The sequence below is a fragment of the Lactuca saligna genome, chromosome 5 (assembly GCF_052625555.1).
Source record: "Lactuca saligna cultivar CGN05327 chromosome 5, ASM5262555v1, whole genome shotgun sequence".
NCBI classification, from domain to species: Eukaryota; Viridiplantae; Streptophyta; class Magnoliopsida; order Asterales; family Asteraceae; genus Lactuca; species Lactuca saligna.
The window spans coordinates 129,944,408-129,968,383 of NC_136421.1; positions in this window are offsets into that span (position 1 = coordinate 129,944,408).

Genomic DNA, 23,976 nt, shown 5'->3' on the forward strand with positions numbered 1-23,976 from the left:
TTAATTAAATCATAATAATTAAGCAAATAAGCATATAATTCACATAATATTCACATAATTCGTCTTTGTTACTTCAAAATGAGTTACAAAGGTTGACCTAGACTATTACAACTTTATTAATGCTTTTAGCCCAGAAACACGGGCGTTACAGCATAACATTATATTGTATCTATTGTTGAACTCACTAAGCATCACCGCTTAGCCTCTCAGTGTTTAATGAATTGCAAGAGACAAGTAATCAGTATAATCATATATACTGATAGAAGATTTTGAATAGTTTGGAATATTTTATTTGTATATTCGTATGTATAAAACTATAGTATCTTGGGTAGTTATGTAATATATAACATAGTCTTAATAGTCATTTTGTATCCCGTCGTTTGTAAATAAATTATCAATGTAAAATATTATTTGTGAATATGCATGTAGCATGTTTTGGAGTAACAACTGTTTCAGAAATATGAAAGTTTGAGTCTTTCAATCAAAGCTTGGATCAAGAGGAGGCTTTTGGATCTAGAGATTCTTCAGAGTTTTTCTTCAGTTGGAGGTAAAAAGATGCGAGCTTGACCATAACTTGATGAGATCTTGTTTTAGGGAATTTTTAGGGTTTTCTTCCATCTATCTTGTGTCATGGAGTGATTTGTGCATGGCTTGAGGTTGGAACCTTAGATCTGGACTATGAGTGGCTGTGTGAGTCCATAGACTCGAGCTTTAGTGAGCTGGAGGCAAGCACTTGTGCATCTAGCCCTTGTTGGTGCATGTACTAGCATTATGAGGCTTATATGCCATGTATGAACGTAATGCTTGTAGCTTTACGTGCTATTCGAGCCTTAGTAGGATACATCTAGAGTATGGGGTTGTAGATCTTCTTAGAATCGTCTGATTGAGAATTTAGTTTGAATGGACTCTGTGAGTCAATGAGCTAACTCGATGATTCGGTGAGGGTTGTCCCATTGAGCTTGATCATGCGATAACTCGGCGAGTTGGGGGTCACCTCGACGAGCTAAGTTAGACATTCATGAAATATCTGAATAAACGAGTGGACTCAACGAGTCACATGGGTGCACTTGGCGAGTCTGGTCAAACATGGACTGTTGACTCGAGTTTGACTTCTGTTGACTTTAATGTTTGGTCAACATGAGTATTGGAGACCATGGAGGGGTAAAATGGTCTTTCATCCAATTCAAGAGTTAAAGAGAGAATAATAACATTTAGTTACTTAGAGTCATGAATCAAGTATTAATTAGAGATATGTACCCTATGTGGCAGGCGATGGCTAGTTTGAGGTTCGAGTTCGAGGTGTAATTGATTGCGTGTTTCAAGGTGAGTCTTCTCACTATACTTACCATGAGTGGTATCTTTGTGTGACTAAGATGTCTTATATATTTATATTGAGTACTATGATATCCTGCATTATGTCTATGTGATTTATGTTGTGTATTATCATGTGCTTATTGAGATGGGACCAGAGGGTCTACCCGAGTTATGGGACCCAAGGGTCCCACTGAGACACATTGACCGGATGGTCTCACTGTGTTATGGCCTCGAGTTTCTAATGAATTTTGTGTGGTATTTTGGGGAACTCACTAAGGTTCATGCTTACCGTGTGACGTGTTATGTGTTTCAGGTTTTTCTCAGGATCGCAAGAAGGCACCGACTTGATTGTATACACCAGTGAAAGAGTTTTTTGTCAATTAAATAAATGAGATTTTTGTAAAATGTGTTACGAGAATTATACGATTTTAAATGCAAATTTTATTTGAAAATTTACGGTGTTACAATGTTGAATATAATATGACAAAAATTTAATGATTCAAATTATTTTTTAACTAAAAAAATTATTCAATTTGTTTATGATCCTTAATTTTTTATGATATAAAAATATTTAGACTCAAATATTTTATAATCCCTAGTTTTTTCTTTTATAATTCAAAACAAAATGATTAATAATACATAAAGATTAATAATTTTTTTGAATAAAAACTATATTTAACTGAATATATTATTGATCAAAAATCATTACAATTCAAAATAATTTGATTCAAATTTTTATGATCCAAAAATAATATGATTTAAGAAAAGCATGAACGGAAAATATTATGATCTTTAATATTCTTCTTATTTAAAATTTTATAATTATTAAACATTATAAACTCAAACCGATATTTAGTTTAAAAAACAAAAATAAAATAAAACAAAACAAAAAAAAATAAAAAAATAAAAACAAAAATAACGAACAACACTAGTACCTTCAAGTATGTAGTAAAAATATTTAAAAAGATAAAAAAAAAAAAAAAAAAAAAAAAAAAACCAAGAAAAAAGAGTAAATTACACGATTCGTCCAAGTGTCAAATTGCACATTTAGTCTCTATTTTGAAAAATTAACTTTGACAATCCCTAAAATGTTCTTTTCTCACCCGGACAATCCTTGACGAACTTAAAGTGACAATTTTATCCTTTTTATTTATTTTTTGATATAGTTTTTGATTTGTTTGTTATTAACAATTTAAAGGAAAAATAAAAAGTAAATTAAAACAAAAAGTGAACCTACCACCATAAACATTTATTCTATACCCTAACCCCACCCAAAAATGCTTCATCGGTTCATCTTCTAGAGTGATGGGTCGCCAGAAACCACACCTTTCAAATACCACCTGCACAAAAAATACGTAGTCAGAAAAGCTTATCTTCTCTGATCATACCATTATCTTCGCACCTTCGTTGCCGTCTCTACATGCATATCGCTACCCTCCTACACATACTAGTCGGGAACCACCCCCTTCGAACACCACCTGCTAACACCACCAATATTTTTTGACACAACCACCTTAAACACTGCTTTCTCCCTTGTCATCCAATGGTGAAACCTTCTTCTGTTTTCTCACTTTGATCGATACCAACATATCAAGAACACGAAGACCCTCATTGGTGGTGGACCAGTTCTTTCTCTCTGTATCTCTCATATCTAATGTCACGAACCTCTGGTGACCATCACTTTAGGCGGCCATATTCTCACCCTTGTCATCGTACTGCGCCGACCATCAAGAAACCCCTCAGAAGTCAAAGGTTCGACCTCAACAATCTATCTTTGATCTTAAAACAACCCTCAAAGAGAAGCCTATGTTGAAGTTTCAGGCATAGGTTCCTTTCCTCAAAGATCTCGTGATTCAAGTATCAGGTTCCTCGATCTGGTGATGGTGGACAAGATTATGTTTGATTTTTCATGTTCTTCGACAAAAAAAAAAAGATTCAGGGTGAGCACTAGAGGCATCGATCTGAATCTTGGTTTCTCTCCTATCACATGTGGGTTAGAGTTTGTAGATTTAGGATTTGGTTATGTTTGATTTGCATATATTGGATTTAATTTTTGAGGTGTAGGTTTGATTCAAATTTCAAGTTCATTAGTTTGGGGAGGAAATGGGTGAGAGGGGTTTAATGGTGGTTGAATATGAGCCAGAAGAGAGATGTGTGTATTTGTATGTGTGTGTAAGAGAGAGAGAGAGATGACAATGTGTTTATGATGGGGCTTACTATACTTTCATTAAATAAAAATATTTTTTAAATTTTAAAATTAATCAAACACACTGTTGAGTCTATTGGGTTGCATCATGGGCTCGGTCCATAGCCTAGTTTGAATGCCGGTATTGGCCTGTCCAGCCGTGCATTATTTTGTATTAGGGTTTAGTATATAAACTGCATGCATGCAGACTTAGATATTAGCGCTTTCATTGTTTTTATTTCATATCTATTGTAAACCCTAGCTCGCCTCTACAGCGGAAATTTTTCATCGAGCTCTACTGAGGCGTGAATCAGTTTTGAATCATAAGCATAAGTTTGATTATGTTTTGTGTTCTTTCTCATATTGATCTTAAACTGTTTGATTACTTTTATCGTACTTGTGAAAGATCTAATCGATCTAAGAGTTTTTGAACTCATCAATTGGTATCAGAGTAGGAGACTGTGTAATCCATACACACCTCTTCTGTCGAAGAAGCTCATAGGGTTTTAATTCTGCATTGATTGATATTTATTGAGCCGTCACTCATTATTGATATATCTCATTAATTGTTAATCTAACCCTAACAAAATATTACAAGTCTGATATTTTACAGGTTTTTGATCAAAAGTATTTACAATGTCCATGGACCTTTCACAAACCAATCCGATCAATATTTCCAATAGCATAGGTTCTACAACAAGAATACCAATCTTGTATACGCAAGACTATGAAGTTTGGACGCATCACTTTGAAGACTTGGTGATTGGATCGGAGGATAATAGATATCTAATCTGGGAAGCAATCACTTCAGGCACATTTGCTCACTCGAGCACGTCAAAGATTGTTAAAACACAGAAAGAATACAATCATCTTGTTAATGACATCAAAGACATTCCTCAGGATGAAAAAGAGAAGTTTCACTGCAACATCAAAGCTCTACGGATGATAAGGTTTGCTCTACAATAGGATACGTTTCGTTTAGTGAGTTCTTGTGCTACAGCTAAGGAGATCTGGGATAGATTGAAGGAATTATATTACACAGATGAAGATCTGGAACACTCTATCCAAACTCTTTTGTTATGTGAGTTCGGTGACTTTAAGCAGAAGCCTGAAGAAATACTTGTTCAAACTTTCAATCGATTCAATCATCTTTTTGAGTAAGATGATAAAGCATGGAATTGAAAGAAAGGTAATTGAACAAAAGGTCACTTTCATGAATGGCCTCAGATCTGAATGGATGGCTGTTGTATCAACAGTAAAGGCTCATGAACAGTTCAAGTCCTATTCTCTGGCAAAATTGGTGGGTATTTTAAAATCCCATGAGAATGCTTTATCAAAGGAAATGAATGTGGTCTCGGGTCTGGGTTCTTTAGATCTTGTCTCCAAAGGAAAGAGTTTGGTTGAAGAAGAAGAGGAATGTGATCTTGCTGATTTTGATCTAACCGGAGAAGAATACGCCATGATGGTGTCAAATCCCAGAAAATTCATTAAGAAGAAATTCCCAGCCAACAAGAACCGAAACTGGAAGGGAAGTTATAGCGCTGAAAGGATCAAGGAGGAACCGAAGATGGGGTCAAATTCAGAAGAGTCAAAGAAGGAAGCTAAAGTTAGAGGAGACTCAAGACCCAACTATCATTACTGTGGAGGCAAAAATCATTTTGCTAAAGATTGTATGCTGAGAAAGAAAGAAGAAAACACAAACAAACAAGATGAAGAAGCGAGCCTCCTAAGAAGATTTGAGGAAATAAAGAAAAGAAAGTCTGTTGTTAATAACTCTACCATGAATGATTTGATTGTGCATGGTACAAATAACAGTTATGAATTCGGTGGTGTGGAGGTCTGTTCCACTGATTCTGAGGATGACGAAGTAAGGAAGCCTACTCATGGAAAAGTTATGCTGGCAAAAGCAGAACATGCAACGGGAAGATGTTTTGTAGTGACCGAGGGTGTGTCCCAAATGAGAGAATACACAACTGATGGGAGAGTTGAAGAAGAGAGAGAGAGAGAGAGAGAGAGAGAGAGAGAGAGAGAGAGGACAGATGTTTTGCTGCCAAGCCTGTTAGTGCTCAGATCAACGAATGTGATGAGTTGATCAAAAAGGTACAAGATATTCTTACTTCTCTAAAAATACCTGCTAATAATTATGAAAAGGAATTAAATAATCTAAAGTCAAAATTCTCTAGCATAAGTAGCAGTCTCACCCAAACCCGTGTCACAAACTCTAACCTAACTGATCAAATCAGCAGGATTTCTTCAAAGAGTGAGGAACGAAGAATGTGGATCGAGTAGAAGGAAAAGGAGTTAATTAGATCTAAAGATGATTCTATTTATTTGCAGAGAGACAATCTTAAACTTCTTAAATAGAGAAATGTTTTTTGTTTAATTGCTAAGAGACTCTATTTTAACATCACCCAGTTGCATCTTGATTGTGAAATAGGGGAGAAGATACATTGTATGATTTTGCCTTTCCTTGAATTAAAGGAGGATGAAATTGATGTTGAAGCCTACAACTGTGAAAGTGTTGTATCTTCTGATGAAGTGTCCCCGGCATACAAAATAGGTTTGGACAAAATCGAATCCTACATAAAGTCCAAGGACCACAAGGACATGCTCAAAAATCTGTTAGATAAAAATGATAGATTGAAATTGAGAGCCGAAATTATACAAAAATTTGACTCCTTGAATGCCAATTTAAGTTCAGAAAACAAAATTGATGTTGAAAATACATCTGAACTTAATGAGGATGATGACATGAGTGAAATTTTTGTAGAAGATTTGGTAGACTGTTCTGAATTAGCCAAAATGAACCCAAGTCCCATAAGAACCTAATTTCTGAAAACTCTGTTGAGTTTGCTCATTCCTCCACTGACAAGTCCAAGGTTCTCAAAGCTAAAGTTGTTGTGTACCAAAAGGTTCAAACCACTCCAAACTAAGTCTACACAGTGCCGGGAATCACTCCACAACAAACTGCAGAGTTAACTACTATGGTAGAAGAAGATAATGCTGGTGGATGTGATGAATACTTTTGGTCGGCCCCAATAGACAATGCAGATGAGACGAAGGGTCTTTCTCAGAAAACCTCATGGAGGGTAAAAGGTAGATACATAACTGAACCGCGAAATGATCCTACAAAGTATGATGTGCCAAGCACAAGCGGAACTAAAACTCCTTTGGATGAACCTATGCAAACCAGTAGTGATACTTCTTCAGCAAAAAGCGCATGTTGTGCACATGCTTCAAAACGAAAGGCCAACATTCACAGAAATCCAAAACAGGTGGCTGATCGTAAGCATCAAAGAAATCTGAGATACAAGAAGAATCTCTCAGAGAGAAAACAGTTTTGGAATTCTCAAAATCCTGATTTTGTAAGGATTGAAAGGAAGCAAAAATCACAAGAAGACTCAAGGAACCGAAAGGATGGTTTGGATCCTTCGACCTACAGGAATTGAAAGGATGGTTTTGGTCCTTCAACCAACAGGAACCGAAAGGATGGTTTTGGTCCTTCAACCGACAGGAACCGAAAGGATGGTTTCGGTCCAACGACTGAAAACAACCGAAAGAGCGATTTCGGTCCCTGATCCTACAATAACCAAAATGAGAGTTTCGGTCCCTCATCCTAGAGTCATAAGGGGAGGGGGCTAAGTGTGTGTAAATCAAGGTGTTCTAGAGACAGAAAGTGAAAGAGAAGAAGAGTGTGTCTGTGTGTTTGTGTGTGAATCACATATGTATGGATCATCATTCATATTTTCGATTACATCATAGGTTCATATTCTTCTTCTCCTCCTACTATATTTGATCTTGCATTATCCACTTGGTACGGATTTCGCACCATCAAGTGGATCTGATTGATACATCAATCAAAATTTGGGACTTACAGTTGGTATCAGAGCTTGGACTGTATCAATCATTTTGGCAATATCTGCAGCGTTTTTTACTTTTTCTTGAAGGATTTTACGTTTTTGGATATCTATTGAAAAAATATTGCTGGTTTGTTCTTTGCATTTTTAATAAAAATGACTTTTTGATCGAGTTTTGGAGCTAAAAAGGTGAAAAATCGTGTTTTTTTTTTTGGCAAAACTGGGCGTTTTTGGCTTTAAACTGCTCATCAATTTTTGGATGTGAACATGTTCTCGACTGTAATCTCCTTGTATTTACGGCTGTAAACTCTTTTCGACTATAGAGCTCTATTTTTGGTTGTAAACTCGTTTACGGCTAGGGTTTCACGCTTGTTTACAGCTAGGGTTTCACATTTTCAGTCAGACCTCAGTCTTCACGACGGCCGCCGAAATCTCGGATTAGGTTTCCTTGGCGTTTTTGGATTCCAAAGATTTTTTGGCCTAACTCATTTGGGGTCTCTAATTATCGGCCCAGCATGTGTCTAGCCCACGTGTGCAGTCAACAATTCGCATGTGTGGTCTAGTTCAGTCAGCATCAAATATTCAAAAATCTTTGTGGGAGTAAGATTCGAACCCGGTTCTCTCACTCACACAACCCACACCTTACCAATTGATCTAGCAAGCCAAATATTAAACATCTTCCCTGATTAATTCAAATAGCTTCGAAATTTCGCTTCTATTTTCGGATTTTTAACAATTTTAACCCTAAAATAAGTTTTCTGAATTTTAAATTTCCTTTTTCAACCCAAACTTTTGACTTCTAATTTTTTATTATGATTTTTAACTTTTGAACTCAAAAATTGACTTTGACTTTCAAGTTTGAGCTTTGACTTTAAACTTTGACTTTCTCGTTTAACCTTCAATTTTTCACTTTTAGCTTTTTAGTTTGATTTTTTTAATTTCACTTTTAAGGTTAACTTTTCAGGTTTATAGTCAAAAGGCATTTTTGATAAACAATGAGTTCTTCAAACATTACCGTCAATGAAGTTTCATGCTCTCAATCTTGTGAAACTATGATTAAATTTCTTTGTGAACAAAATGATTTGCTAAAAATGGAAACTGAGAACTTGAAATATGAAGGATATACTCTTACGAAGGTCCAAAAACCCTTAAAAACACAACTAGAGGCCAAAACTAAGGATTTTAGAAAATTCAAGAGGAATATAGCAATAAATGTGAAAATTATGACTATGTTAAGAGACAGCTTGCCGAATTAACTGTCGAATTTGATGTGTCAAGTGAGGTAGTTGCTTCTATGATAGAAAAACAACTAAAATTTAGAGATAATCAAAATAAGGGTCTTGGTATAATAGTGTTCCACCTCCCTTTAATGACAACTATAACCCACCCCTTGAGATCAACAAGGAAGAAATGTAGGCTCAGTATGTCCATACCCCTGTGCCTTCTTCAGTTAAGACTAAATCATCTGGGCCAACTGAGAATATTAAGGTGAACGTTTTTGATGATTCTACTTCTTGTGCAGGTAAAGTAGTGGAAGATAAGAATAAGGAGAACTCTGTTGAACAAACAAATGACTCCTTAAACTCTGAATTTGTTGCTTCTAATCAACCTATTGTTGGTGAATACAGGCCACCAATTCAAGCTAAACAGAGTGCCTATTCCAAGTGTGCTTCTGGGAACAATCAAAGACAAGGCAAGGGTATGCCACCAGGGGTAGGCAGAAACAACACATACGTGAAGAAACAATCATGTTTTCACTGTGGAACACCAGGACACATTACCATAAATTATCCTAATCGCGCATACGCTCCTTGCTATGCACAAAGATGGCAGACCGCGCCAAAAGGAAGATTTTCCACAAGAAACTCTTCGAGGAATTGTTCAAACAATGGTGACTGGAACGCGCAGAAGGCCAAGAATCAAAATCCCAAAGTCAAGAAGGGAATACCGGCCAAGAAGTCCAATCCAAGAGATGATCCGGTGAAACCAATACCAGTTAAATCAAATTCAAAATCAAGTGTTGAGGCACCTATTCGCTCGAATAAGAAATGGGTTAAACCCAACTATAGATGGGTACCAAAGGTTCAATCTCCCAAATCATCTAATGATTCTAACATTTCTTCATATTTTTTTTGTGATAAGTAGAATATGTCATGGGAGATAGTACCTTACAAGGATGACAAAGGTTGACCCAGTTTCAAAATGGACTGGGTTCCAATGACCAACTGATCCATGTCTATATTGGCGTAGCTATGGATGCATATCATCAGCCTTTGGTTTGTTGATAGTGGCTGTTATAGGCACATGATAGGGGACATCTCTGAACTTTACAACATTCATAAATTTGTTTGAGAGTATGTGTCCTCTGTAGGAAGGGAAGAAAGGAAAGGATCACACATGGAGTTTTGTGCTTAACAGTGTAAAGAATTTTCTGTGACATCCCCAAAATCACGGCCAGAAAAGACCGATTTTCATTTATGCTTTTAGAATAAATTCAGAGTAAATCCTTTTGATTTGAAAGAGTTGCGGAATTTGTTCCCAAAAACAAAACATGATAAAACAATGTTTACCAAAGCATTTCATAAAAGAAATGTATTTTTGATTATATAATCAAAACTCGGGGTGTCATGTTCCGATACAGACCATTAAGCATAAACAATAACATTACAAGTCATTCAACAAATATATACATATACAGACTTGTAAACAAAACAACTTGATGGTTCATCCATTTTACGCCCTTGCGCCACTTCCTGTAATACAAATAAAACTGAGTGGGTCAGGCTTGGGAGCCTGGTGAGCATATAGGGTTTTCAACCCACAATAAATAAATTATATTTAATTTCACCAACCAATCACTATCCCGATTACCCATTCCCGTTATCCTCACTTTACGTCCCTAAAAGAACATCTATCTCAAGGGACCTAATCTAGGATTTTTATCGGGACAGACATTACTGCTAAGGGGTTTCCTCAACAATAGATATCCTAAGGCAACCATGAGGGGGATAGAGTACACCGGTGAACACATCGTTCACAACACCTACAGGTTATGAACCTGCTAGCGTTCCACGAGACTGTCTAGAAGGAGTCTGTGGTCGTTATCCACACTCCGCTGAATAACTAGGTCAACAACAACAACAACATCGAGGCCTCTCATCTGTTTATTACAGACCAACTATCTACCCATGTTCTACCCAACATATTAGTAGATAAAAATATACATTTTTATAGATAGTTTAAAACCTGTATATCATTTTCATTCAATATATATTCCACACAACAGATGAGGCATACCCACATAACACGTATTTCATAGAAAACAAATCAGATCTATGTGATTAAAGAGAGTGAATATACATTCACTTACATAACAACAAAACTATACACATAACACGTGTTTCGTATAAAATACTTCATAATTATGCGTTAGAAGAAAGTAACTACACACTCACTTGATCAGAAGATGATCAGAGAGCACTACGGCTTGTAGAAGTAGTAATCCTCAGCAGATCTGGAAGATCTCTACAAAAATCGAACTTCTCGCGGGCAGAGCTTCGGCTCGGAAACCGCACTTCTCGGGATCTTCGGGATCTCGAGACTTGCTTTGGGACTCGGGAATATTACCAGGGCTTCGGGGTGGCTTCGGGGGTAAAAATGCAGAGCTTTGGCACAAAGAGGAGAAGAAATGAGCAAGAATACTCGGACCCCTCCCATCCTATTTATAGGAGGCTGATGCCTCGGAGTACGCGGGGCGTACGCCTGTACGCGGGGCGTACGCCTGTACGCGGGGCGTACGGGCTCCGAAATGCGTCACTGCATGCGTCATCCGAAGTGTCGACACTCTGGCTGTACGCGGGGCGTACTCGAGTACGCTGGGCGTACTCCGGATGAGTCCGGTGACTCGTCTTCGGATAAGGCCAGATTTTATAATTAAATTTAATTATAAATTATTTAATAAACTTCGAAAATTCATATCTTCTTCATACGAACTCCGTTTTTGACGTTCTTTAGATCAACGCGAAGGTGAGACTACGCTCTACATCTTTCGTTTAGACCCCGTCGGCTAATTTTGACTTTATTTTTATTATTTATTTTTAATAGGCCGGGACAGAAAATTTCGTTATAAATTCATAACTTCTTCGTTTGACGTCCGTTCTCGCCTAGCTTTTTATCGCTTTGATACTAAAAACGAGATCTTCGATTCTCGTTTAGATCACTAAGGCTAAATATCGCTCTTACGTAAATTTCACTTTTTATGTTATTCAGCGGTGCCAGTTCTGTCGTGAAACTTCGACAGGTCATAACTTCCTCGTTATAACTCGGATTTCGGCATTCTTTATATCTTTGGAAACCTTGTTTCAACTACTACAACATTATCTAAAGATATCAAGTTTATTTGACACTTAAATTTTGATGCTTATTTTTATTCTTAATTAATCAAACCACATAATTAAGCAATTAAGCACAAAACACATAATACTCAAATAATACACTTATATTATTTCAAAACGGGTTACAAAGGTTAACCTAGACTATCACATTGCTAAAAATGGCAAGCCCAGAAACACAAGCGTTACATTTTCGGATCTTTTTTGAGATTATACGTGTTGTTCTCAGACCTTCTGGATGAAAATTCAATCAGTGACTTACGATTTGAGCTTTATTCTTGATACTCCTGAGTTTATATTAAACTGATTCGTTTTGAAGACAATCTTTTATTTTCTTATAGTTTTTTGTTTGAAAGTTTTATTAATTGGGAAATGATATGATGTATAGTGCTAAAGGAAAATTTATGATGTGTGTAATGCACTAAAGCCGAATTGTCTAGACTATGTGTTCAATGTGCTAGTAGGCATAAAGGATTCAAAAGTACTAGACTTAGCTTGACAATGAAAGGACTAGACAATATAAACTTAAATAGTTTCATTTGGACTGACCATACGATGCTCAGGTAGATTGAGCAGTGAGATAAACATGGGAACCTGCGAGATACACTAAAAGTTAATTATCTAGAACTATGGCTCAACATTTCCTTAATGTGTGGACTCATGTCCTTAATTCCGATACTAATAGGGTGACTGAGGGCTTCTGATAAAGTAGGTATGTAGGAAATTATTTTCTTGCTTTCTATCTGTTAGTCATATGTTGCCTCGTTTGCATGATTGGAACATATCCGACCTGGAATGCAACATATGCAACTCTATATCTATGCATCTTCTTATTTATGCAATTATTTATGTCTATTAGTCATATGTTGTCCCCTCTGTGTGATTAGAAGATCTGACCTGGGACACAGCATATACACTCTACTATCTCTCAAATCCTTTATCTATCTTAATCATATGTTTTTCCTTCTGCATGGATGGAAGACATCTGACCTGGGATACAACATATGCATTTCTATATCTAACTTCTCTATAAATGATTGAATATTCACCTAAAGTAAGGAGTTATTTGGAATTTCTTGATTATCGGGGTATATCGGGAAGTGGGAAACACGTTCTAGTGTATCTAAAATTAAACAAATTAAAAGATTGTCTGTTCATCTTGCTGCTGAATTTAAGTGGACAACAATATCATTGGTCATCATCAGCTAAATGTCTATTTAAGTATATAGGTACAACTTTCTTGTCACTTATAACCAGTCCAATTTGTCAACATACTTTGTGTTTAAGTGGACCACAATACCAGTGATTGACCAGATCTAGACATGCAGGCGTGTGCTGATAATCGAGATGGAATTGCTTGACAACTTTGATCCCTAATATTTTTGTTTTTATTAAATTTGTTCATAGGTTTCCTCTAAGCACAATTTTAGGGGGAGAATTAAAAATTAAAAAAATAATCAAACAAAAATTAGAAAACCAAAAAATCCTAAATTATTGTTATTTCTGATTTATTTTATTTTTTTCAGAAAAATCAAAATTCCAAAAATATTTTTGTTTCTGTTTTATTTTATTTTTTCAGAAAATATGAAAAAAAATCCAAAAATATTGTGTGCTAAGTTTTCTTTTAGTTTTGTTTTTATCTCATATTTTTCTTTGTCTTGAAAAAGTGAATTCAGATGAAGATGAGACTCATGGAGATTGTATCGAGATTGTCTAAGCCAATGCTTCATCTGTGATTGTCGAAGAATTATCATTCGAAGGAACAAGAAATGAAGATTATTCTTTCAACATTCAATCTTTTAACCCCAAGAGCAAGGTGAAGCTGTACTTGAAGATTATGTGACAGATTGCATTGAAGCCTCCTCAATCAGTTTGATGCTATCTATGTACCTTCTGAAGTGATCCAGAAGATTCGTTCTCTCTGAAGATTCTCAAGCTGAAAGCGCCATTTTCAAGAATCTCTACATGAAGCCTCCTCTCCCAATGTTCGTTCAAAGTTAAATTCTAAAGAAATGCCCATCCGTTCAAGATGAAGTCATTCAGCTAGAAGATTCAGTTGTTCTTCTTGATGTTGTGATGAAAATGAAGATTAAAGCTGAAGCCAAGCTCTAAATGAAGATTGACAAAAAAAGCCAGCTACATTTTTAGGGGGAGTTTGTTGGGTCAAAAGAAAAGAAAGCTATAAACCAAGCGGGAGATTTTTGGGTTTAAAAATACAGTCTATACTTTACTTTTCTAAGCTTTAATAGTTTTTGGTCTAGATTCAAAAACAACCTTGGATTTATCGTTCATGTAGTGTTTCCGGTTGGGTGTATTAGCGGCTATAAACACATTTACAGCTATAAACATGTTTGTAGCCACTGTTGCCTATATATATAGTGTCAGTAGATTCATAAGGGGATGGGGGCTAGGTGTGTGTAAATCAAGGTGTTCTAGAGAAGGAAAGTGAAACATAAGAAGAGTGTGTGTGTGTGTGTGTGAGAGAGAGAGAGAGAGAGAGAATCTCACATATATGGAGCATCATTCATATTATTGAATACATCATAGATTCATCTTCTTCTTCATCTGATTGATACATCAAGAAAAATGTGACACTTACACTGCGATGTGTAGGGAGCAGAGAAGTTGTGACTGATACCTTTGGAAACCAAGAAACTATTCAAGAGATGATTAGTGAACTCAATTTCGTTGTCACTTTGGACTTTGCGAACTGGTAGCTTGATTTGGAGTTTAATTTCTTTTATGAATTTTATCAGAACATATGGTGTTTCGGATTTGAGTCTCAAGAAGAAGACCCATGTGAAGCGAGTAAAATCATCAACTATAACCAGTATGTGCTTCTTGTGATAGAGATTGGCTACAGTAGATGGACCGCATAAATCATTATGTAGCAGCTATACGGGTTCAGAAATTGATGAATTAATAACCAGTGGATGACTTCCCTTTGATTGTTTTCCACACTCACATGCGGGAAAGAGTGTATCATTGTTTTACTTCAAAAGGGGAAGACCTTGGACAAGGTCTTCTATGAAAAGGTTGTTGATATACTAGAAGTTCAGATGAGCTAATTTATGATGCCATAACCAGCTAACTTCGGATACTGCTTTCGAAAAAAAGATTAACTGTGATTTCCCAATGATCAATGAGCATCCAAGGGGTACATGGTCCCTTCGAACTTGGATTTGATCAAACAAGTGCTTCTATTGCTTGTCATGATGTAGCAGCATTCATTATCGAACTCAACCCAATAACATGCTTTGCATAGTTGGCCTACACTGAAGAGATTATGCTTGAGGCCTTCTACATAACAAACCTTTTGTATTGAGAAGTTCCCTGTTATTAATACGATGTAACCTCGGATGATACCGTTCAAGTTGTTACCAAAGGTGACATGTCTTCCATTACATATAGGCTTGAAATCCCGAAGGTATTCTAACCTTTCGGTCATGTGCAAGGAGCAGACACTATCGATCAGCCACTCATCTTCTTGTTCCTCCTTGCACAATTCATATAAAAATCAATGGGTTAGTTTGGGCACCCAAACAAGTTTGTAGCCCGAAGACAAACCAGAACTTTTTGGACTAGATGCATCAGTACAATGTTCACGGACAGGTTTTGTGTCGATATTGAGACCTAGACCTAGGTGTTTATGAAATTTTGGAGTGTTACCAGGTTTTGAAGGATTACGAGGCTTCGGATGATCACTAGGTTTTGGAGGATTATGAGGTTTCAGATGATTATGAGGTTTTGGAGGATTACGAGGTTGGACTTGATATGGCCTTTTCTGATGATAAAATCATAAGGTAAGTTTTTTCTTATTTAGCCAGACACCGTACCTGGTCGGCGGTCCGGGGGGTGTGGTGTGAGGCTTGTGACCAGTCCGAGAGTGATACTTGACTTATTTTCCCTTGGGATTTGAAAAACTTTGAGCATTTAACTTCCTCCTAGGTTTTATCCTTTGGATGGACCGACATGAAATTTCTAAAGTGGGAGTCGACAAAATTCCTTACCTTTTTGGATCATCAAAGGAATAGTTTTGAAAGCTATATCTTTTAAATGATTTGACATTCCTTTGGGATTTGTCATAAGAGTTAGAAAAAGTTTTTACTGTATAATCCCTTTTCTCTAAAACTTTGACTGTAGTGCCTTTTGAAATACAATTAGAAGAAATAGATTTTTCATGACCTTTTGTTTTGAAATAGATTTATCAAGATTTTGTTTTGAAACATTGATTTGTGTGAGTGTTTTGTTTTTGAAATCATTTTCCCACTTTTTACCACGGGATCTAAGTTCCTAGTTGAAAACGTGTTTAGCATGAGTATTGGGAGAACCGTAGTCCAAAGCGTTCAGTTGCGGTTTCTTGGAAGACTTTCATTGTTTTTGAAAACGTGGACTTGAGTCATATGAAAAAGAGGATTCAGGACTCTGAGTGCATTGACCGAATTCAAATATTTCTATGGGCAACTCATGGATAATAGGTTGAATGGTCATGGTGCTCTTGACTATGGTATGTAGTAAAGAAGATTGAACTACAATAGAGTAAGTCAAGGATGATTCTTTAGTGGTACACCTTGTGGAAGGTAATTGAGAAGACGGTTATCCGAGACTGTAGTGAGAGGAACTGCGGCCTGAGGATAAATATAGACAGATCTCAAGAACATCGGGTCCTTCCATAAGGATTTCTTCATCACAAACTGAAAAGGCCTAAGAATTGGGATAAATTGTGCCAGTGATGGGATCTTAATCATATGGATGATCCGAGGTTTCAGGAAGAATTTCCTCGAGGACACTATTATTGATCTGGTTATGAAGTCTACCAAAGTGGACTCTAATGTCTTCGGGAAATGCTTTGTCAGTGACTAGAAAGTGAAACTCTCTATGAGGAGGGACATAGGAGCAGTCTTTGTTAAAGCGGGATGATGAGTCCTTTGCAATGGAATACCCATTGTACCAACCCCAATTGTACATATTGTCAACGGTTCCATTATTAACAAGGTTTTCAATGTCTTCGTTTTCAGTAAACAATTTTTCGATTACCATATTCAAACGTACAATTTCTTTTTGTGCTAGATCCCTCTGATTTAAAGCTATTCCTAGTTGGGTTTCACATAACATTCTTGCATCCTTTTCTAATGCTAAGTCTATTTCTAACACGGCCACTTTGAGTCTTTTGTCTTCTAGTCGTACTCCTACATGGAACATTTCTTGGGATGCAATGTTCTTCTCATCTACGGCCTTATTATAGTCTGAAAGGACGGTAGCACAAGTTTCATCAAGGTTGTATAACAAGGGTTGACAATCATTAATGCTATAATTAAGAGTTTGAATCATAAGTTTTACCTGCTCAACAATACTTAGAGTTCCATCTTTGTCCATGAAGCAGTAGTTTTTTTCCAGCTTTGTCGAACCATATTCATTAGCATTTTACAGCATACAAATTTTTCACTTGTCCTTGATGTCGAAGTCTTCATCCTCGTCCCCTAAATACCATACTTGATGATCTCTTTCACCTGGACCACATATGCCCTTCCATTTTCCTTATCATCCATCTCTTGTGCCATTATGAGATAAAAGGGTTTCTCATTCACCACATTGGCTTTACAATATTTAGCGAAGTGCTTTCTTTGTTGAGCTCGTGACAAATGACAACATCATCTTTAACTTCGGTTGAGGGACCAAAGTCAGTTGGCTTGATAGGTTGTGGTGCCTCCTTGGCTTGATGAGTGCTCAAAGGTTGCAGAGATTAGTGAGAGTGTTTGGGGTATCAAGGTTGATTCTTTTGTGAGTTGATGTTTCGGTTAAAGGGTGGTTTAGTGAACTACTGATTTGTGCGAAAGGAGGTTGGAGGTAGTCGGTTGAACTGTTGACTAACAAGAGAAATTGCATTCATGAATTCTTCTTCATCATCGTACTGTGTATCAACTTCGTAAGACTAAAGAAGGTTGTCATAATAAAGAGAGTAAGGTTGAGGAGTTATGCGTTGCGGAGTATGAGCAATAAGAGCAAGTGAACCTCCAAAGAATACAAAATCCTTGAGCACAGTTGATTCTTGTGCTTGGAGTTCTCCATACAGTTTGTAGAGAGAGTGTGAGTGAATCTTCCTATCACCTTGGACTATTATTTCCGCGGCAGTCCGGTGTTTCCCCAAACCATTAAGAAACTGAAGATTGGTTTCAATGTTGCTTTCGACAGTGCTAGCGTTCAACAACTTGGTGACAATGAGGTTGAATCTTTTGAAGGAGTCCTGAAGACTCTCACCAGGATGAGCTTTGAAGTTGTTAAACTTATTGAGTGTGGTGGTGAGCTTCTTGTCTTGAGCATGCTTAGAGCCTTCATATAAATTTTTGAGAACCTGTCAGATCTCTTTGGCTTATTTTCAGTTCATTATGATATCAAAGTTTTCTAGGGCCACTCCACATGAGATCTCATAGAAATTAATAGCATCACTTTCTATTTTGTCAATATCATCATTAGTGGGACGGTTCATTGCGGTTTGACCTCCACCAAGTATGGCTTGAGCACCATCAGCTTGAACTAGAGTGAGAATAGGGACATGAGGTCCTTCTTCTACGGATCTCCATACACCTCTTCGAAGTCTTCTGAGATATATCTCCATTCTTTGTGACAATTGGTCATACTTGCTTGCAACAAGTACTAGGGCTCGATTAGAACCACCAAAACTATTGGAAACGTTAAGAGATAAAGCTTGTGCCATATTTCCTTGTTTTAGTTTTTTTTAATAATTTTTTGAGAAAAATGAGCTTTAGTGGTATAAAAGGCTTTTCAAAATCAGAGTTTTTTTTTTAAAACACAACCTCTTTGGCTCTAATACGAATTGGTGAGAAAAACTTTTGAGAAACACACTTAAACAAACGTTAGAACAAGTTATATATTGCATAATAAAGTTAATCTCAAAGGATCATAAAGCTCAACAATAATAAGTTAGAAATGTTAGAGTTAGATGCGGAATATAAAGATACAGAAAAGTAAGGAAATATAAATGACAACAAGCAATATATCAAGTAAACACTAAATTGATTCTTAACAAGGATTGCAATCAAACCAAGTTAGTATATGTGATCAGTTTAAAGTGATGAAGTCGAAATGACTTGCTTCAAAGGAGATTTTGAGAGTTCGATCTTAATCTATGAGTTAAAGTTCAGTAAGATCTTAGAGAGAATATAATGATCAAAATAGAAGATAACTGAGAGGTAAGAGATGTGTATTTGCGGGGCACTTTATTTAAAGAGTTCCGAGAACATACAAGAAAAATAAAAAAAGTCTATAATTCAGAAAGAAGTGTCCATTCAAGGTACATTGTACAATACATTGTAAATAGAAAAGTTTAAAAAATGAGTCTTTGTTGCTGATGAAGTCATTGCGGATGACTTCCTCTCGTTGCGTTGTGGTAGCAAAAACGTCATTGCGGTAAAGAGGTAAACTTCAGACTGAGAGGTTTAAGAGGGTCACTTTCTTGATTCAACATAAGTCCACTATATAACTCTATTAAGTTCCTATTTTAGATTCTTATTCCATGACCTGATGAGATTATATTTTGATGTTTTGTAGGATCGAAGAAAACAAAGGAATCTTAAAGGAAAAGCATGTTGACACTGATCGCGAAGAGATGTATTTCGATCGCATGATTAGATGATCAGAGTTTTAAGCTAATGCTTAGGAGTTATGATATATTGCTTAGGAATATGTAGGAACATAGTTTTCATTTGTAATTGCATTGTAAGGACAAGTTTTTCTACTCAGTTTTATAAATAAAGAAAATTTTGATTTTATCTTATTTTATATTTCCTTGCAATGGCATTTGTGAAAATTGATGTTTCTATGTTTCTATTTTTAGCAATATGGATTCGATTCTTTCTTTTGCGGTAGTGTTTAAATTTACCAACTAAGGAAAGATTCTCATCATCAAATTTCAATTGAACAGAAATTAGGAATCATATGACTTGTACTATGTGATGAATGAGAACTTTCATATTTTAGAAATTAAGACTAATTCATTGTTCACATATAGATGTGAGTCAAGTGATGGACTAGGGGATCTATTACACCTTGTTATGCAATGATCAGGTCCGCCACAAAGAACAATAAGATTATTCGTCATGATTTACTAAGAATTTAGTGAGTTTATTATGCTTACCAGATTAAGTGTAATTCTGAATCATTGAAAAAGTTTCAATGTATAGCATAACGAATAAGAAGAATCAATTTGGTATAAAGATAAAAGTTTCTCCAATCCGTAAGGAAATGAGAGTACTAGAGTATCGTGTTTTATGATCATCCTACTGATTATGAAAACCATATCACAATTGATCATTTTAGGACATCTTAGTGCATTTGTATGGCTAAGAAGAGGAATCTGGAATTGTTGAAATGGTTAAATCAAAAAGGTGAATCATACTTCATTCCAAAATCAAGTCTTAGAGTCATACTCCAATATTGTGCCTTGAGTGACATATTTTAAGTAGGTTAATAACACATTATGAAATGTGGAGTAGAGAAATATTTTCTTACTCATGCATATTTCAAATTGGTAATTGTGATGTTTTGGTTAAGACAAAGACCAACTAAGACCAATTGTATGAAGTGTCTTTCTTGATAAGAATCCGCACTAACTCTTGAATTTTTATTTGTCAAGAAAAGTTTCTTAAGAAGAGAATCTTATATGTCAAGAGGTCAGCGAGAGTCTTAAAGACCTTGAAAAGCTTCAAGAACTGATCTAGAATAAACCTATCGTTTATCACTAGCACACGAATTGAGGTTTATAAACTATCGTGTTGACACATTCTTGTTTTTGTGCTCATTCTAGTTAAAGTTGACTATGCATGTGAGTTCTATGAGTTCTCAATTGTTTGTATATGGCAGAGCACCTTCATTAATGAAAGTTCATTGATCAATAAGGGTGATCTGCTCAACAACTTGGATGACATGGTAGGCCCTTGTGCTGCCAAGTGGCAAGAAATTAATATTGAACAAATTCAATCCATATGAGTTTGATTTTTTCATAGACCTTGTCTAATGATAATGACAGATTCACATGGATAGGAACATATACACCATAAAATCTAAGTAGCATAAGGTTTCTCTCCAATTCATGAAAATGATTGTGAGGAAACACCTTTAGTAGGAAGATTTGAGGAGATAGCAGTTGTGTTAATTATATTCTCAAATTTGATTATGATTACGGCATCCCTCTTCATAGTTCGAATTGTGAGAAATGGGAAATGGTCCGAACATTCAGAACTTATTGATGTAACTTTTGAAATAGTTTAGACACATGTATGAGCTTTCTAATAAAAGGTGTATGAGCTTAGATAAAGGCTTATCGAAGCATCTCGTATTAGAACTATGAACTTTGGTGAGAAAGTCAATAAGTATGGATTTCTAGAAGTCTAGCTGATTTTTGGGTACATGTCAAAGCTAGTGGGAGCACAAGTGTACTACTAGTAGGAATATAATTATCATGATAGTGGGAGCGTGATTTTATGTGAAATGTTTCAAGTTAGCAGTACTAGTTATAGGAAACAAAGGTTAAGAATTTTGCAAAATTTTAGAATTTGAAAAATTGTTTCGCTATAGTAAGGGAGAGGATACTTATACTTTATTTCAAATCTAAAAGATTAGATTGAAGTATTAATCAAGCTTAGTCATGAGCATATATGAATACCATGTTGAAGTGTTCCAACTTTGGAAATTCTATATATGGAAATATTATAGCAAAAGACTGGTCGAGCATCATGTTTTTATGTAAGACATTATGAATCGTATCCCATATGCTTCGGGTATAGGATCGATTACATGTGCTATAATATTCACCTGTTCTAATTTTCCAAATACCTAGGGCATTAAGAGGACTAGAACTAGATACTACTAAAGTTATTAAACAACTCTCAATGACGATTTGAGGATCGCTAAGGATTGATTGCTTGTAGTTGGAAGAATAGTAATGGAGGGACCATATTGACATCTTTATGAATAGATAGGATTCTATTAATAAAGAGTTGTCATATGGCATATACGGTAATGTTTCCATAATGGGAGATGGATATTCAGAATCTATTTATGGAAGAAGAATGTTTAAAGGAACATACTTTGAATTTGAGACTTTGCTTCCTTGGAATTGTTTTGTTATCAATCTCCAGTAGAAAGTTTTGTAATATCATTGACAAAGTCTCTATGACTTTGGTACCATGATGTTACAAAAGGAATCATGGCATGATAGTTTAGAATCTAACACACTCCTATAGTGGCAAGAATTAGGTATTCTTACACTAAGGATTTGGAATTGTGAAATGAGCATCATTGAAATGTTTTCAATTGATTTATTTCACAAAGTAAGGACCATACATAAACATAGTGTTCATGCTTGGAGCATGGGATAACTATTGTTTTAATTCAAGTATTAAGTTGAATAATCAAAACATTATACAATGAATAATATATAATCAATATGGTGATTAAATAATAAGTTTTTTATTTATATTCAAAAGTTTTGAAATCATATTTGATTAGATTATTCTTGTGTTTCATTTCACATTTTTTGACTTCCCGAATAATAAGATTATTCAAACATTCACAGTCAATCATACTTTCGAAGTAAGTAATGAGGTAAGACTATCAAGAATCCATCTATAGATTGTCTAAAGTGTGTAGGCATATCAAAAGTTTGTTTCATTATTTATGAGTACCCCTATAATAAGATTTGAGTATTGGATTAAACCCACGCTCATCTGAATCACTTCATGGATTTCATCACGGGTGATTGTGAGATGATAATATCTTATATTCTTAAAACGAAGACATATAGTTGTAGTTTACAAGTCGTTTGCACGTTGATGATATGTAACCGCACCAGTAACGGGTGTTATAAAACATATTGTTATGTGTGATTTGATGAGTAAATAGAGCAAGCATATGAGTCGAAGTTTATTCGTTTCTTTTACCCTAAGAGGGATAAAAGCAATATATGTGGGTCCCTGGATCATTTAGTGATGACAACCCTAAGCGCTTGGCCAAGCCTGGACTGATTTGATTTGTTTAATTAGTCAATCTTCATTAATCGAAAATCGGGAAACAACACATGAACGGAGAGAATGATTATAATCCATGTCTCAGTTAATACGATATCTTGTAACATGGAGGAATATATGATCCTTTATCTACTGGATGCATCATTGACTAGGTCTGAGTTCAACAACTGCTTTTTGAGAGCTACAATTGCTAGTCGGTTTTAAGTCGTTCTTGCGGTTATAGTTATTAGACATATCCAAGTGGGAGACTATTGGATTAGGTGTGTAAGCCCATAACTATAATTGGTATGTACTTGACCCGATAGTAGCATGGTCCATTTGGGTTGCGTTCACCAAAGCAATTTGATAGGAAGGATATTTGAGAAAGAGGTTATTTGTGATTTATTAATATATTATAAGTATAATATATTAATTGAGAAATCATATTATTTAATTAGTATTGATCAAGAATTAATTTGGAATTAATTTAGTGATCAAAAGAGACTAATTAAATTAAGGGGACTGATTATGTAAATCAGTGATACATATAGTTTGGGCCAATGATCCATGATTAATTAGTGATGGATTAAGTTTTTGTGAAAGTCCAAGAATATTTAGTTGAAAGGGATTATCATATAGATTATTGGATTAAAGGCCTACGGAAGTGGATTAGGGTTTACAAGTTGAAACTCTAGAATTCTACACTATATATGTAACCCTTTAGCTCCAAAATTGGTACCCCAAGAGTTCTAAGGGAACCCTAGCCAATTTTTTGTGTTCCTAGCCTTTCTCTCATTATCCTCCATTTTATTATGGTGTTTTGTGAACCATTTAGGCATCACACTTCAGGTGCTAAGCTCTTGAAAGGCCAACAACTAGAAGCTACAAATAAGAGATATTATTCTAACTAGTTTTATGATTCATGTACCAAATGTGTATGCTAGTTAGGCTTCATGCTTTGGAAAATTGTTTATTGCATGTATATTAACTGAGAAAACTTAGATCTAAATCATTTAGAGTTGTATGTGCACCATATGAGTGTTATAGTACATAAAACCCAACTATTAATGCTTGTCATGAGGAATAAGTAGTCATGACTAAAGAAATTCATAAAAGAACATCGGAATTTCTCCTTTTTAGTGTATTAGGAATCATAAACAAACTATTCCAACTTATTCTTCAAGTAATGTGCTATGTAGTTCTAA